Genomic DNA, 14,775 nt, shown 5'->3' on the forward strand with positions numbered 1-14,775 from the left:
ATTTATTGATTATATAATAACTATGGATTAGTGATCCAATAATCAAAATAGCTAATAATATTAAATATGATTGCTATACAATGGATTTTTCCCACATTTTAAATAGGATGTTAATAACATTGTTCACTAAAGGAATATGCCACATTTATGTTTCAGAACTTGGCTTTGATGTGTCTGGAACATGGGAGAAAACAGATTTGGTTCCCTTGCACATCTATCTCAACTTCAAATTCAAATGATATTCAATAATCCCCATTGTTTCATCCTCTTCTGGCAGGTCTCAGAGGCATAATCATATTTCATGAACAAAAAGTCAGCATGCTAGGTCTGACAGAAGATTTTTTTCTTCTAGTTTGTGCATTTATGTGAAAAAATCTCTAAAACTTGTCACATTCAGTTATATTCATAACAAATTAGAAAATTGCTTTTATGGAGAAAACTAAAAAATCAACAACAGAAAGATAAAATTGAGCAAAAATATTTTCCAATCATCATCATTTGAATATCTGAAATCAGGACTACCCTTAAAAATCCTGCACCCATTGGTTACCACATCCATTCGCAGAAGTTAGAACATTTATACCCCCAAAGAAACCAAACTGTGTATCTTTAAATATTTTCTTAGGTATTTAAATCATGGCAGGTGTTGGCCCATGCCTTGGCTGCCAGATTCCTACAAACAGATAATATGCTTCTGTTCCATCTATGTTAAACCAAACCCACCACTGTTAATTAATAATAGCGCAGTAGGTCAAACTGTGTCACCCTAGGAGAAAGTCCTAACCCCTAGTACCTATAAACGTGGCCTTATTGGGAAATAGAATCTTCGCAGATGTTATCAAGTTAAATTGAGGTTATACTAGATGAGGGCGTCATCCAATGACTAGTGTCTTTTAGAGAAAGGAGAGGGAGGTTCAGACACAGAGGCACAGACACACACTAGGAAGTCTGTGTGACTACAGAGGCAGAACTAGAGTAACGCGGGAGGCACCAGGAGCTACAAGAGACCAGCAGGATGGTTCCGTAGAGCCCCTGGACGGAGCGTGGCTCTGCCGACTCCTTCCTGGCCAGAACTTCCAGGCTCCAGAAGGATGCATTATTACTGCAGTAACAGGGCAGTAAGGATGCAATAATAAATTTTGGTTGCTGTAAGCCAGCCAGTTTGTGGCAATTTGTTAATTCAGCCCCAGGAAGCAAATAGAAACAGTTAAATCTACCTATTCTTTTTTTTCAGAGGTATTTTTTTCCATAAATCATGGCCTAATGTCTGATATGTCTAACACTCATGTGCTTAACCAAGGCTTTTACATGTCAAATATTAGCTTGGAGCTCCACTGCTGCTGTATTTCAATATCACATTAAAGGATTATTTCTCTTTATCACTGAGATTTTAGTACCCCTTTAAAGTTTTAAAGGCCTCCCTGTTTCACCCCATCTCCAGCCCTGTTTCCCTAAGCCTTTTCCCACTGTATCCATCAGTTTGTATTTTTCCAGGCTGAATTGTTCTCTTTCCTGTCAGCACCCCCCAAACAGTCTTGATGCCTGTGAAATAATTATTGGTCTCCAGTGACTCTGACAATTGATTGCATCTGTGAATTTTAATAACATACTTGATATTTCCTGCAGATAGTTGAGGAAGATGTCAATTAAGGCCAATCCTAACCAGATGCCTACAGGCCCTTTCTAGATACTTCCCTGGGGTGGGGTGGGGTGGTGGTGGGGTAGTATCATTGTTGAGATATCCTTTGTAATTTTTCTGCTACATTTCTGCAACCTAAGCCTTCCTCACCATTTCAATGCCATCCTGAGAACATTTCAAAAGAGGTGATGGGAAAGAAATCCAACAAAGAAGGGATACGTGTATGTGTATAGCCAATTCACTTTGCTGTACATAAATATATGCCTATGCAAATTTGGAATAGGATCAGGAAGGATAAGCATCAGACATGAAATGTTAAGGAAAGTAGATATCTCTGGGGAATTAAATGGCTGAGAAAAGAAATTTTACTTCTCACTTCATATCATTCTTAAATGATGAGATTATGGGTTGTGTTTCCTGAGTGACTTTGAGGTTTTTTAATTTTAAAATATTTGAGGAAAAACAGTGTTACAAAAGTGCCTGCTATTCAGCTGCAACATTGTGCCACATGAATTAGCATATACTGTCCTTAAGGTGCACATTTTCCATCAGTAATCAACACACACACACACACACACATCACACTTTTTCAACAGCTGGGGAAACCACCCTCACAGAGAGGAAGGCACTTCCCCAAGGTTACATAACGAGTAAATCAGAGCAAGGACACATTCACCACTCTGACTATAGCCCTGTACTCTCTCCACAGTTCCCACTGCTCCTGTTACCATCAGATTCTGTCTGTCCCGCATTTGTTCACTCACTTGCTCCACTAACACACGCCAATGCCTACCTGTGTTTAGCACCACACTTCGTACCCCAAAAAGCCGCAAAGATGAGCAAAGCAGAATGCCTGCCCTTTAACAGTTCACAGTCTCTTCTGCGGTTTATAAGAAACAGAAGGAAAAAGAAGGCTCCCTGGGCAGAGAGAGAGTAAAGAGCGGGGAACTGTCCATCCGCCCCTGCGACTCTTGTGAGGTTGAGTCACAAGAGCACTCTGAGCCCCTCCTTCTAAAAGGGCCCTTTTGTGCTAGAACAGGGCAAAGATGCTCTTGACATTGGAGCATATCTTTGGTTATCTCAACCAACCTCTTATTTTTGTCCCACATGTGCACAGAGGAAGTGGGGGAAAAGGAGGGGAGCAAAGTATTTGTAGAAACTTGAAGAGAGTGAGGACTCTGGTTGTGGTATAAATTATACATGGAACGGCAGGTTAAACTAACGGTTGATAGAAGGGGGATACACACTCTGGGGGCTCTTGTTGTTCAGACTCCTATGAGTTTCATTTTTATATGCTGGTGAAAAAGGAATACAATTGCTCTGACCCAAAACAAAGAAACACAGACTTACTGTGGACGCATGGGTGATTTTTCTAAGGATTTTCAGAAACGTTATAGTCGAAATATTGTAAATAACTCTCCCCTTATATAAATGGGGGTCACATGTTGGGTTCTATTGGACCTTGATGGACATGTAGACACTGCTATACTTAAAATGTATAACTAACAAGGACCTATTGTATAGCACAGGGAACTCTGCTCAACATTCTGCAACAACCTAATTGAGGAAAGAATTTGAAAAAGAATAGACAAAGGTGATGTATAACTGAATCACGGTTGTGCAGCTGAAACTGAGACAACATTGTTAATCAACTGTACTCCAATATAAGATAAAAAGTTTCAAAAAGGATTTTAAAAAGTATGCAGCTTCCCCTCAAAGTTCACTTAATTTGTTTTCTTTCCCCTGGGGTTAAAATGTTTTCAAATGATAGTACATTTTACATCCTTGGCATACACCATGGTTTTGACAAGAGGCAGTAAATATAGTGCCCAAGGGACTGGTGTGCACACTCACTGTTAACTGGAACTTCTTGGGTCATATCATGAAGGACAAGAACAGTGAACTGGGAAGGGTAGAATCTGCAAGGTGCAGAGGAGGGCCGTGGGCACTTGAGGCAGCTGTCACCATGGAGACGAGGTGCTGAGAGATGAAGGAGCGCACCCAGGACCGCAAGGGAACAAGGCTGGCCAGGCTCTTGAGATGCAAGGAACCCTGGCAACCACCTGTCACCCTCCCACCTGTCACCCTCCCTCCTGTCACAGGGTGCCACCTGAGGCTCAGAGAGGTGCAGTGGTCTGTAAGCACCACACAGCAGCATCGGCCTGGCCATCTGAGCAAGGACCCCGCTCTGCTCGGCTGTTCAGTACGTGCTCTGTGAACACAGCCCCAGCAAGAAGCAGAGGTTCCGAAGTGGGAAGGTGGGGACCCAAACAAGAAATGACGAGTCTGAGAGGGGTTTTGATGTGAGCAGAAAACACATGTAGGGATAAATAAGTCATAGGATGAAGTGCAGAGCATGGGGAATATAGTTAATAACACTGTAGCATCTTTATAGGATAACAGGTGGTAACTAGACTTATCATGATAATCATTTTGCAGTGAATAGGAACATCAAATCACTGTTGTAAATCTAGAAATAACATAATGTTGTACGTCAGTTATAACTCAATAATAATAATTAATCCATTAATTAAAATACATGTAGGAAACTGATGAGAAGTTAGAGAGATCAGGTGGGGTTTGGGGCTGATAGCCCTTGAATATCATATCAAAGTGTCTCATACCTTTTTTTTTCCAGGAAGGTAACAGAGAATTACCACATATTGGAACAGAGCTCAAACAGCAAGTTCACTATTTTTTTGTCCCCAGAAACAGACTAACTTGTGATGAGGAAGGAAAAGATCTTCCTGAGAGTAAAAATAATCTCAGAAAAGATCTTCCTGAGAATAAAAATAATCTCAGAATCCCAGGGAAGGAAAGAGGGTGCCTAGATTTTTCACACATTCTCTCTGAAAAGAACAAATACTTTCATAATATCTTCCTTTAAAAAAATACATACCTTCTTTTCTGTCTTTTTCTGATGTAATGCATACATAGTAATTATTTATGAACTTTCAATTGTATGAAGAACCAAAAACAATCCTTGTAATCTCCTCATCTGAAATCAAACATGGTTAATCTTTTAGTATATTTCCTTTAAAGGTTTGATTTTTTGTGCCCATTTTTACATAACTGATCTCATACTTTTATTTGACTCTATAACTTCTAACTTTTCTTAATATGACATAAATTCCTTTCAGTGGTATTCAACAAATACCTACAATTAAAATTCTCAAACCCATCATTTCAAAGGTTTAAAACCTATACACTTAACCATGCCCTCATGGCCACTTAGATTATTTCTTTTTTGTATCTAATGCTTAATTTTTTGTTTACATTTTTTCCCTTTCAGTATGTTTACTTAGAACAGATTCATAAAAATTAAACTCCTACATGAAATAGCAGGGACATTTTTAAGGTCATTCATATATCTTGTTGAATTGACATAATTCTGGAGTATATACAGTATATATATATATATTATTTTTACATATATAGAATTGCTAGAGTTTTTAGTTGAATGAAAGCAGTTTCTCCTTTTTAATGGCTTTTCTCCAATTAAAAAAATATTTCATATTTGAAGAAAAGAACACTCTCCACAATGGTAGACTGCTGGGACTGGGGATAGGGCGGCAGATGCTTACATGAAATTTAATGTCTACCACCCTGGGGCAATTTTTACAGTGCTGCTTTCTCCTGTCTTCTGATCAGGGCTACACGACCCTCCATTTCCTCATCAACTACTCCACCCAGGTTCTCTGCCAGCCTCTCAGATTCTTGGATATGATCTGTCCTATGATTTATCAAGGGAGATTCCATCTTGCATTTCCTGGTAAAGAGGCCAAGTTCACACAAAGAGGCTTCTGCACCCTTGCCCAGGGCTTTGGAAAGTGAAGTTTTGCAACAAAAAGATTTGTGGTGCATTCCTGATCTTCACAGCCTGTGTGTTTCTCATTATCTTCCCTTGGATACAGTCACTGGCTTTCGTTCCAAAGGCACCCAAGGCTGGTCACTGTTCCTCCCAGAGCAGGGAGACTTCTTTAGCGCTAATGGTATAGAGAGATGAGTCATCAACCTTTCATGTAGTCAGGCCTCCTCCTCTCCATCCCTTCGGGCAGAGGTCTGCTTCACTCCCTCACTACCCACCTGCTCTCTTGCTGGGCCTCCCCACCCCCCCACCTCCTCTCCCTTCCAGTATTTATCATCCACCACAGCAAGGTCAGGTCTTCTTGGAGCAGAAGTCGTATTATCTTACAACTCTGCTCCAACATCTGCAGCAGTTCTTTGTTACCTACATGGGAAACAGGGCCCAGCATTTTGCAATGGGTCAATAAATGTTTAGCATCTGCTTTTTAATGAGTAAGCTCTAAGCACCATGGGAGCTATACAATGAGCTCTATGTCTGGTTCTGGGAGCTGAAACAGACATATGAAAAGTTAAATAAGAAGGCATCAGCTTCCACCACTTTCCAGTTCCCTAGTCCTGCATATTTGGCCGCCAGCTCTCACACTCAACTTGTTTCAAACAGAACTTACTCTCTTCTCCCCCAATCTATATTCTCTATAGAATGGCCCCACTATCCATGTTCTCAGGACAAGACAGATACAAGCCAGGAATATGGGGAGATGTAGGGGTCAGGAAATTCTGGCTTCATAGTGCCCATCAACATCAGTTATCTACTTATTCACTTTCTTAGTAGTGCTTAGATACATAAAAAGTATAAACATAAAAAAATAAACAAGGCATGTACCCACTGTTGTGAGTAGATAACCTAGCGGAAGAGACAGAGTGTGCAGGAACAAACTGTCCAGCGTCAACTCATACACCCAAACTGTGGCTCACAAACCTGAGTCTCCAGGTCCTCCCCCAATCATCCAGTGCAGGAAAAATGGGCTAAGACATCTCCATGCATCCTCACAATTCTCTTGGACTTCTCTTCTACCAAATCTCAATCAATCCAAACACTAGAACCACAATTTGTGGGCACTTTATACTTATAGAGCACTCTTCCAAACATCCCAAACCCTTCACGCAATATCTTGTTGTGATTTAACCCTTACAACAAAATCACAGGGTGTGTTCTCATCACCTTCATTTTACAGATGAGAAAATCATGCTTGAAGGAATTTATATCCTTTTGGTGCAACAGATATATGTTTAAGTTCTAACGTGTCAGAAATTAAGGGTGAACATGTATTCATGAAGATCGTCGCCATTAGTGACTTAACAATCTGAGGAGAGAGACAGAAACCTAAACGAATAATTTCCACATAATATGGTGAGAGGACAGAATATGCACAAGTTGCACCAAACGTAGAAAAATAACATCATTCAGCCCAACCCACAGTTTCAGGGAGAGTCCAGGGAAGGTGGGTGCGAAGAGAAGAAACATGTCAACTAACCCAGAACTTCAATGAGTTGTTGGCTCACAGATAGGGAAACTAGAATCTGAATTTGGGCTTGTCGGACTCTCCAATTCATGTTTTTCCCTGTTCTGTGACATGGTAGGTTTTCAATGGATATTCATTGAATGACAGAAGAAATGAAGGAATAAATGAGTACATCATGCTTCCTCCTATGGAGAGAACGGCTGAAATATCGGTCCAAACAGTAACTTTGGCTTCCAAACGCCCACATTCTGACCAGCTGAGCTAACCAGCTAATGCAGCTTAGGGAATTCCAGGAAGGCTCCCTGGTAACAGGGCAGGTGGTTCTCAACATTGGAGGTCCTAATTCACTGCTACGATCTTGCAGAATTGGTTGGTGGGTCCTAGAATTGAGAGGAGGACTCCCCACTTCTTTCTACTCCACTGCCTCAAAAAACCTTTTGTAGTGTCCTGGGCTTTGCAGACAATGGAAAATAAACTACAATAAGTGAGACCAGAGTTCCAGTTGCCACAGCAAAGATTCCCTCAGAATTCCACACGAAACCCCTTTGGCTCCAGATAACTCTGTGTAAGGAAAACGGATCCTAATTCTCCTATGCCTACCTCCTCTGAAAGTCGGTTTTGGAAGGAGGAGAGCCAAGATCTCCAAGACTTGAAGATCAGAGCGGTGCACCCGCTTCCTCAAGCAATTACATGGGGCTGGCTCTCTCCTCCCACGGCCTCCTGCTCCACTGTGTTTGCAGAGCAGGTACCTCTGTCCCAGCAGCCCCCGTTCTGTACTTCCTGCTCCGCAGCCCAAATCTCTGCCTTCTGTCTTCCTATGTTTGTACACATGCAGTAAGCTTGGAGTTTGTGTGTGCCACCATTTCACAGTTAAAAAACCCCAAATAAGAGACAGGTGGCGGGATTCTCCCAGGGAATTAAAAGAAAGACATCAAGCCCACACCGCCGCCTGAATCTGGCTACCCAGTGAGCACCCCCGGGGTGGGTATGATTTCAGTAGTAAAAATGCAGAATCTACCCAAACCATAAAAAGTTGCTTTTATTCCCTGGTCCCAAATATTTCTATTCAGAATTTCCTCTTGGCTCTTCCCAATTCTTGAGAAAAGTCGGACTCATTTTGAACAATTAACAGAATCAGTTTGTGGAGATGTGTCATCTCAATAAAATCACAATGGTTTCTTGAAGGACGGCAATATGAAATGGACCTTAGAAAGTCACAGACTCTTTGGTACCGTTATTTGCATCAGTTTGGGGCTCAGGAATCTTCATTGCCTGCTTGGGAATTAAGATTTAATGAATCAACTTCTCCATGGTGGGTTAAGATGGGCTTGCAGATTTTGCCACTGGGGCAAAAATCACTGTTATTTTCCTTTCCTCTAAGGAAGTAGGGTTCATCTCATACTCTGGGGGTCAGCAGACATGTTCCTGAAAAGGCCCAGATAGTAAATATTTTAGGTTTCGTGGGCCATAAGAATTCTGCTGCAACTATTCAACTCAGCTGATGTAGCACAAAAGAAGTCACAGACAATATGTAAATATATGAGCATAGCTAGGTTTCAATAAAACTTTATTTACAAAAGCAGGCCTGTTTGTTCTACCATCATCTAACTAACCTCTAAAAATATCAGAACCAGCATTAAACATGATTCCCAGGTGATCTGTATACAATATATCTGGAAACCAATGTGTCTCAAATCTAATCAAATTGCAAATCCTGAGGCCTGAAATTCTGTATTTTCAAACAAGCTCCCAGGTGATACTAATGCTGTCAGTGGATGTTGCTTTAATTAGCAAAGATCTATTTAGAGATGCTGCACAAAACCAATACTGGGGTAGAACATAGGAATTGGTGGGTACTAGCAGCCCACCAATCAGTTCAGTTCAGTCGCTCAGTCGTGTCCGACTGTCTGTGACCCAAGGACAGCAGCACGCCAGACCTCCCTGTCCATCACCACCTCCCGGAGTTCACCCAAACTCATGTCCATCGAGTTGGTGATGCCATCCAACCATCTCATCCTCTGCCGTCCCCTTCTCCTCCTGCCTTCAACCTTTGCCAACATAAAGGTCTTTTCCAGTAAGTCAGTTCTTCGCATCAGGTGGCCAAAGTGTTGGAGGTTCAGCTTCAGCATCAGTTCTTCCAATGAATATTCAGCACTGACTTCCTTTAGGATGGACTGGTTGGATCTCCTTGCAGTCCAAGAATCTTCTCCAACACCACAGTTTAAAAGCATCAGTTCTTCAGTGCTCAGCTTTCTTTATAGTCTAACTCTCACATCCATACATGACTACTGGAAAAACCATGGCTTTGACTAGACTGACCTTTGTTGGCAAAATAATGCCTCTGCTTTTTAACATTCTGTCTAGGTTGGTCATAGTTTTTCTTCCAAGGAGCAAGTGTCTTTTAATTTCATGGCTGCAGTGATTTTGGAACCCAAAACAATAAGGTCTCTCTCTATTTCCATTGTTTCCCCATCTATTTGCCATGAAGTGATGGGACCAGATGCCATGATCTTAGTTTTCTGAATGTTGAGTTTGAAGCCAACTTTTTAACTCTCTTTCACTTTCATCAAGCCCACCGATATCCACTCAGTTTCTCCACCTCCAAACAAAATAATACATGGATGATCCTATGCTAAATATTATGCCAAAGCCAAAATAACTGACAGATACTCAGACCATGACTAAGAGGGTCTCACAATCGTTTGGAATGGGAGTGGGGGGGTGCAAGTGGAACCTCATACACATAAAAAAGTAATAAATACAAGAGACAGTGTGAATGTCTTTTGTAAGACAATGAGACATCAGTGAAAAACCCTGACAAATGCTCTGACTATCTAGCAGGAAGACCCCAATCCTTCTCATCCATCATAAAGTGAGGAATGAGGGGCTCTGTAATCCAGGAAGCAGGAATTTTGAGTAAGCTCAGGGTCAAGAGGAAATTCAGTGAACATTTCTAGCCAGAAACACAATATGATTCCTTCAGCCCACAATAGCAGAATAAAAGTTGACGTAATATGAGAAATTATAGAGTATTGAAAATGGAAACAATGGAAATAAGATTCTTTATAGCAGCCCTAGATCAACTCTGAGGGCAAAACAGTTTGTGACTGACCCTTAAATCTACTCTTAAAAGCTACAAAGACTAAAGCCAGAGCAAGAGGTTGAGATCTTAGAAAACACTAGCTCAAAGTGTTTCATGCATATATATTTTGAGGTCCCTAGATATTTCCCCCTGAAGGCTTATTGTTATGACACCCTAAATCTGGTTCACTCCCCTGGTAGCTTAGTTGGTAAAGAATCCACCTGTAATGCAGGAGACCCCGGTTCACTTCCTGGGTCGGGAAGATCTGCTGGAGAAGGGATAGGCTACCCACTCCAGTATTCTCTGGCTTCCCTCGTGGTTCAGCTGGTAAAGAATCCACCTGCAATGCGGGAGACCTGGGTTTGATCCCTGGGTTGGGAAGATCCCCTGGAGAAGGGAACGGCTAACTACTCCAGTATTCTAGCCTGGAGAATTAAGGAGAGGTTGCAAAGAGTTGGACATGACTGAGAAACTATCCCAAAAAAATCTGGTTCAGAAATGCAACCACACTCAGCAAGAGGGGCATCGGAAATGAGCATCTCCCAAAGCAAAGTCATCCATCCTGCCTGGAGCATGTTCCACACAGATGGTGGATTTCAAGGATGGTATCCAGATGTCTCAAGCCAGCCAGCGAGCAGGCTGGAACCTCCCTCCTTTGTAACTCTATCTTTCACCACTCCTCCTCCCCAACCCTCTGCTCCTAGGAGATGGCTATTTCCTCCTTCCCCTCCACCTGTATGCCCAGTTCCATCCTTGTTTACTGGTCATTCTGCATCTTTGTTGTCTAGGTCCGCTCCATCAATAATGAGTGACCTACACCTTTCTCTGTGTATCAAATCTCTGCCTGGCCTCCAAGCCGCACCCCCTCCACAGTCAAGGCATTTATCCTCTGACCCGCCCAGCCACAATTGCTGCTCTCTTCCCTTCAACCTTTCATCACTCTCTCAACACATCCTCACCTGCTTAGAGGGAATTCTCTTCTGCATTACTTCTCTGTTGTTAGCCATGAGCAGCTTAGGCTGGGTTATTTCTCATTTATACTTAAATCATTCCAAGTCTCTTCCAGAGTCACTTACATATCACAGGGGCTCAGTAAACAGTGTTATTATTTTATTAAGTAAAAATACTATGCAAAGTCCTTGGATCCCATGAGAAAAAAAAAAGAAAGAGCATGTTGCCTAGCCCACCAGTTCTTTTTCAGATCACTGCAGTCTGCTCTCAGGTTCTGCTTTTCAGAATGTTTTTGGAGCCTGGTTCATCCGGAAATGTCTGAGTCAACCTGCCCACCTCCAGCGCATCTCACCCCACCCCACCCCCGTCTCTGTACAGGGCTAGCTTCCTCCTTGTCTATCGGGCTCCCTGCTGTCCTGCAGTCACACACCCTCCATAGTTGTGGCTCCCTGATTAGATGCGAACCAGGATCTTGCCTTCTCTAAAATGATCCAGACACAGTCCAATTCCAAAATCTCAGACCCTCGGGTTTATTGCAGCAACACAATTACAGTGTGTCATTGATCTCAACTATAATCCATTCTGTGACTAAGCAGGCGTCTCCAGGGTTTGCTCCTGTCACAGCCCCAACTTCCACCCACCCCTCACCTCCAACACCGCCACCACCACCACCCCCCCCCGCATGCTGTCTTCATGCCTCAGCACACATGTCCCCCAGGACACATGAAACCAGAACTTCCCCTCAGAGATGCTCTTGAGAAACAGGCCACTTGCAGTGAGAAAAGGACGGCCTGCAGCTTGTGAAGGAAAACCAAGCTACAGCAGGAAAGACAAGCTTTTCCTTTAAAGGAGAAAGTCAGCTTGGCAGCAGTGCTCTCCTAAGCTGCCTCCAACAGTGTCGAAAGAGCCATTTTGGGAGAGAGGGAAAGGAAGAGCGTGCCAGTGACAAATGGGGAGCAGAAGATAGCGAAAGAGCAGAGAGAGAGGAGACAGAAGAGCAGCAAAAAGGCACAGTGGAGAGAGGAGGGGGAGGCAGAGCAAGAGAATGGGGATCCGAAAACAGGAAAAGGGGAGAGGAGCAGAGGGGGCGGCGGGAGCACCGGGAAGGAGGGGAGCAAGGGCGGAGGAGGACGGGCCGGCACCACCGGGTCTCACAAACAGGGCCGCCAGTTCTGTAGGAATCCTGCCTGTCTCCCGTGGGAGCTCTGCCATCCAGAAGAGGACAGGCTCTCCACTGGCTTATTAGAAACACTCAGTGCTAAGAAGTCCATGCCAGATCCCCTTGGCCCAATACAGCTAACTGAACAGAATTCAGGGAAGCTATCTCCAAAGGCACTTGTTGACCTTCTGCGCTCAGCCTTCATTAGAGATGCAAGATCTTTGAAAAGTCGGTGAGCAAATATCCAGGGTTTCTATTAATAACGCTCCTTTTCCCTCACAAGTGTTCCAGTTTAGATGCTAAATACTTGCTCTTCCTATTAATAAGAGACACAGGAAGCTGAAACTTATTGAGTCTTTAAACAGATTGAAATACTTAGTCTCATCATTTGAGAAAAGAAGGAAGTCTGCACTAGTGACCAGCAGAGACCAGCAGGGTGAAATGAATCCAAAGTACCTGAGATAATTCTGGGCAACACTACGATGGGGAGGGTGGGGTGCACACGGACAAGGTGCTCAAGCCAAAGCTACTTATAGCACATCTTGGATATTGAAATAATACTTTCTAGAAATAGTCATTAAGATCGGGTGGCAGGGGAAGAAAAGACCACAATGATGAGTACTTTTACCCTTCTGAGAGGTAAAACAGAATGAATCACAGATAAATAATGGAATAGAGAGTCAAATGGAGTCAGTCAAATGGAGAGAGTCAAATCACAGTCAAATGGAATAGAGAGACTCTGCAGTAACCTCTGGTTAGCGGTTAAATGCAGCTATGGATTCTTCGTTCTGAAATGTACACCATGAAGGTTCAAGTTAAAGAACACTTAGCTCTCCAGTATCAAGAATCTGTTGGAAGGAGGAAACGAAGGAATGAAGGATGGAAGGGAATTGGTTTCGGGGCAATCTATGGGAAGAAAGGGACCCAAGTTATTTTATCACCACAAGTAGGCTAAGGAGTAATGGGGGAAGGTGGGCAGCTACCTAGACAATAAACAGAAAGGAGTGTGTAATCCCAGGAGCATTGTTAGTGAGAAGAAATCTCCTGGGGAAGGTGAGGAAATAGTACTTTACCCACCTGCCCTTCATCCTTCATCCCAAGGGTTGTCCACATTATTCACTCAACTGTGCATTCATTCAACAAGTGTCATAGAAGCTGCAAGTTAGACATAAGCCTAAGTCAAGGCACGGGGTCCTCAGTGAGCATCTCCCACGTGCCAGAACCCACACTAGATGCTAGGGATACAGGCATGAAGGAGATGTTCTCTGCCTTTGGTGACCTATGGACTGAGAGGGTCTCAGATGCATGAAATTACCGCAGACCTAGTTTAGTTGGTAGGATTCAAGTCTGCTAACAGATGAACTAAGAAGTCTCCTTCAGACCAAAATTCACCTACAGCTGACCACCTGGACCTGTGCAAGTGCTTTTGGTTTCCTCATGAAGCTTTGCAGTATATCATGCTTCTTTTTTTGCCTTGAGACCTAGAGCTAAGTGGCCCACTTATCTCCAATTAGCATCCCTGGCTAGGTTTTCTTGTGCTTTTAACTCTCCCAAACCTTATTATAGGGCTCTGGTTCTCTTATCCTGGTTTTAGTAGTTCTATTAAGTTGTTTGTTTGTTTTTTTTCTAAACCACCTCAAATTATTGCTGGAAGCAGGAAATTGATTTAAATTTTTTCTAAATGGAATTGTACTATTAGAAGAGGCCTAGATTGATCCAGAAAACCCAGAGATTCCAGTGGGTCCTATAAAAATAGGGGAGACCTAGAGATCCTGGGTCACTCAGAGCTGGGGGTCCAGGACACCCTAGGATGAACATTTACTCTGGGTTGGCCACAACCAGATCCTTGAAGTGCAAAGAGAACATGGACATTCAACAGCAGGTTCCCTATATGATCAAACCCATGACCTTTTCGTTTGCTATCAGCTCTAGGATACAGGGCTTCCCAAGTGGCTCAGAGGTAAAGAATTCATCTGCCAGTGTAGGAAGTGTGGGTTCGATCCCTTGTCCAGGAAAATCTCCTGGAGAAGGAAATGACAACCAACTCCAGCATTCTTGCCTGGAAAACCCCATGAACAGAGGCACCCAGTGGGCTACAGTCCATGGAGTTGCAAAAGAGTCAGACACAACTTAGCAACTGAACAACAACAACAACAAAGACAGAACCCAAGGTGCACCTTTCTCCATGACACCGACCAGGGTAAGCGAGGCGCTCGGGGGAGCCACACTGTCACCCTCAATCATCTGTGGCTAGAAGAGTGTACTTACATCAATGGGTGCAGAGCATTCTCCGAGGGACAGGATACTCAGGAATAGCTGGCCTCTGCTTCTCTTCAATTATTGTAGCGTCTTGGCTTCAAGGCACAGCCTTAGAACTTTCTAGAGCACTGAACCCCGGACCAGTTGTGGATCTCCTTTTAGGAAGGGGGAGAAAAGGGAAAGCAATGCTTTGTTACAAACTTTTTCTTCACTCACATTTTCTTTCCTGCTTGACATTTCTGTCCACCACTATTAAACAGAAGCCTCCCAGCGGCCCCAGGCTCTGAAGGAATTTGACAGATCCTCAGAGATTTTGTTTATAGGGGTTACACAATTGATATTTATCAATTTAGAA

The 14,775-nt window shown here is 43.1% G+C and overlaps 1 protein-coding gene across 2 annotated transcripts in view; it reads right to left on the reverse strand.

Moving 5' to 3' along the window:
- DDR2 (discoidin domain receptor tyrosine kinase 2) overlaps positions 1-14,775 on the reverse strand; it is a 171,254-nt gene that overhangs the window by 132,054 nt on the left and 24,425 nt on the right. For both annotated transcript variants that reach the window (XM_040230001.1, XM_040230002.1), the window contains exon 2: positions 14,430-14,575. The gene's annotated coding sequence lies outside the window, so the exon portion shown is untranslated. The remainder of the gene's footprint in view (positions 1-14,429; positions 14,576-14,775) is intronic.

The sequence above is a fragment of the Oryx dammah genome, unplaced genomic scaffold (genome assembly GCF_014754425.2).
Source record: "Oryx dammah isolate SB20612 unplaced genomic scaffold, SCBI_Odam_1.1 HiC_scaffold_28, whole genome shotgun sequence".
Lineage (NCBI taxonomy): Eukaryota > Metazoa > Chordata > Mammalia > Artiodactyla > Bovidae > Oryx > Oryx dammah.